This window comes from Oncorhynchus nerka, unplaced genomic scaffold (genome assembly GCF_034236695.1).
Source record: "Oncorhynchus nerka isolate Pitt River unplaced genomic scaffold, Oner_Uvic_2.0 unplaced_scaffold_1191, whole genome shotgun sequence".
Taxonomy (NCBI): domain Eukaryota; kingdom Metazoa; phylum Chordata; class Actinopteri; order Salmoniformes; family Salmonidae; genus Oncorhynchus; species Oncorhynchus nerka.
In genome coordinates, this window is record NW_027040150.1 from 2,635 (window position 1) to 5,774 (window position 3,140).

A 3,140-nucleotide genomic window follows, 5' to 3' on the forward strand; every position below is an offset into this window, starting at 1 on the left:
TATATTCATTTATAAAAACTGTTCGTCATCAGTTAGCTGTCGACTGAAAGAAGACAGAATGTGAAAAGACACAGCAGATGAACTACAGAAGATTTGAACTGAAGCATGGTCAAGAGTTTGGAAGACTGTCATGCTCACAAGGCAGACATATCAGTGTGGATGACGGATCATCACCTCAAGCTGAACCTCGGCAAGACGGAGCTGCTCTTCCTCCCGGGGAAGGACTGCCCGTTCCATGATCTCGCCATCACGGTTGACAACTCCATTGTGTCCTCGTCCCAGAGCGCTAAGAACCTTGGCGTGATCCTGGACAACACCCTGTCGTTCTCAAATAACATCAAGGCGGTGGCCCGTTCCTGTAGGTTCATGCTCTACAACATCCGCAGAGTCTGACCCTGCCTCACACAGGAAGCGGCGCAGGTCCTAATCCAGGCACTTGTCATCTCCCGTCTGGATTACTGCAACTCGCTGTTGGCTGGGCTCCTGCCTGTGCCATTAAACCCCTACAACTCATCCAGAACGCCGCAGCCCGTCTGGTGTTCAACCTTCCCAAGTTCTCTCCACGTCACCCCGCTCCTCCGCTCTCTCCACTGGCACCAGTTGAAGCTCGCATCCGCTACAAGACCATGGTGCTTGCCTACGGGCTGTGAGGGGAGCAGCACCTCAGTATCTCAGGCTCTGATCAGGCCCTACACCCAAACAAGGGCACTGCGTTCATCCACCTCTGGCCTGCTCGCCTCCTACCACTGAGGAAGTACAGTTCCCTCTCAGCCCAGTCAAAACTGTTGCTGCTCTGGCCCCCAATGGTGGAACAAACTCCCTCACACGCCAGGACAGCGGAGTCAATCACCACCTTCCGGAGACACCTGAAACCCCACCTCTTTAACCTGTTGCTTTCTCGGGACGCTTGCGTCCCAACTAGAACTCTGGAAATGCAAATGCGCTACGCTAAATGCTAATAGTATTAGTTAAAATTCAAAAGTTCATTAAAATACACATGCAGGGTATCGAATTAAAGCTACACTCGTTGTGAATCCAGGCAACAAGTCAGATTTTTAAAATGCTTTTCGGCGAAAGCATGAGAAGCTATTATCTGATAGCATGCAACACCCCAAAGACCCACAGGGACGTAAACAAAATAATTAGCATTTCGGCGTTACACAAACCACACAATAAAATAGAAAACATTCATTACCTTTCACCATCTTCTTTGTTGGCACTCCTAGATGTCCCATAAACACTATTTGGGTCTTTATTTCGATTAAATCGGTCCATATAAAGCCTAGATATTGTTATATGTAGACTGTGTGATAAACGAAAAAAACATAGTTTCAAAAAGTAACGTCTTTTTTAAAATTCAAAAGTCGACGATAAACTTTCACAAAACACTTCGAAATACGTTTGTAATGCAACTTTAGGTATTAGTAAACGTTAATAGCGATAAAATTCATCAGGAGGCGATGTAAAGATCATTAGCTGTCCGTCTGGAAAAATGTCCGGCTAGAAACTCAACGAAAATATCCGGTCCTAGACCGGATTAGATACGGTGTCCTGTATGTGTTTGACCAAGAAAAAAAAAACTCGAAGGAAATGACAAGACTCTAGACACCCTGTGGAAGCTGTAGGTACTGCAACCTCAGTCAATTAATTGTGGTTCACGTTTATCAATTGGTTCAAGTAGCGCATGGATATATTTTCCCATTTTCAGTGATCAGTTTTTCCTGTGCTTTTTGATGTAAATGCCATTCTGGTAAAGCCACAGCAGTGATTTAACCAGTTTTTAAACGTCTGAGTGTTTTCTATCCACACAGACTAAGCAAATGCATATACCATATTCCTGGCATGAGTAGCAGGGCGCTGAAATGTTGCGCGATTTTTAACAGAATGTTCAAAAAGTAGAGGGTCGACTGAAGAGGTTAAGGAATACCTAGGATAGGATAAAGTAATCCTTCTCACCCCCCCTTAAAAGACCTAGATGCACTATTGTAAAGTGGCTGTAAGTAAAGCACAAAACACTCACATGATGTTCAATCGTTCCAAGCACCGTGGACACGTCAATCGATATCTTCACTGACATTGCTGCAGAAAGAAAGAAAACAACTTTGGGCATAAGGCTCGTTGGTCTAGGGGTATGATTCTCGCTTAGGGTGTGAGAGGTCCCGGGTTCAAATCCCGGATGAGCCCTTTTGCAGATCCTTGAACGAGCTCAGACAGGCAGATCTTGGGCCACTGGTCGGAATGCCAACTATCACCTCTTGGGCGCAGGACAAGGATGGCTGAATGGTTTTGGCGATGGACTGCAAATCTATTGTGATATGCACTTGTTGGTTCAACGTCGCACAACATTTATTATTTTAGATAAACTGAAGAATGTAGGAGCAATTCTAACTGCCACGAAGAACGATAATGATTCAAATGTAATACACTTGAAATGACATCCAGCCCCTAAAACAAATGAATTTCTCATGCTCTGCATTGGCCGGGAATCGAACCCGGGTCAACTGCTTGGAAGGCAGCTATGCTCACCACTATACCACCAATGCTATGTGCAGGTCATTAGCAAAATGGAGACATCGACTCATATCTTGACCGTCATTTTTGTGGAAAGTGAACATTCTTTGACCAAACGGATCGTTGGTTTAGGTGTATGATTATGGCTTAGGTTGCGAGAGGTCCCTGGTTAAAACATCTATCATTTTAATCAGTACAGGTTACCTTCAGATTAGGCCCGTGACACTTGTGGGGAACGTAGGGCAAAACGGAGAACATTGCGACAAGTGGGGTCACATTACTTTGAAGCCCAAAGATTTTGGATTCTACAAACAGAAGTTGGCACATAGACTGTTCTGACTTCAGACGAGTCTCCTGACACTTGTGGGGGATGTAGAGATAACTTGAGAATACCACCATGTTCGTGAGGGTCTCCCCTTTCCAGAGAGTGGTCATGCGAAATTGTAGGTCAAACGGTTCCGAAGCTAGAGATGTTTTTGTGAGAAGACCGATTATAGGTATGTCTCATGGTTTGACAAAATCCGATCTAGGTCCATCATCTTTCACTGCAGATATGGAGGGGTAACATAAGCAGTTGTGGAGGATGGAGACGGATACGCTGAGTCTCAATCTCTACTTGAAAACTGATC

At 45.0% G+C, this 3,140-nt stretch overlaps 2 non-coding genes across 2 annotated transcripts; one reads left to right on the forward strand and one right to left on the reverse strand.

Annotated features, from left to right (window-relative positions):
• Nucleotides 1-2,112: 2,112 nt before the first annotated feature.
• On the forward strand, nt 2,113-2,184 carry trnap-agg (transfer RNA proline (anticodon AGG)). Its single transcript has one exon. It is a non-coding gene; the product is annotated as a tRNA-Pro (tRNA).
• Nucleotides 2,185-2,471: 287 nt separating this feature from the next.
• Nucleotides 2,472-2,543, reverse strand: trnag-ucc (transfer RNA glycine (anticodon UCC)). Its single transcript has one exon. It is a non-coding gene; the product is annotated as a tRNA-Gly (tRNA).
• Nucleotides 2,544-3,140: the final 597 nt, after the last annotated feature.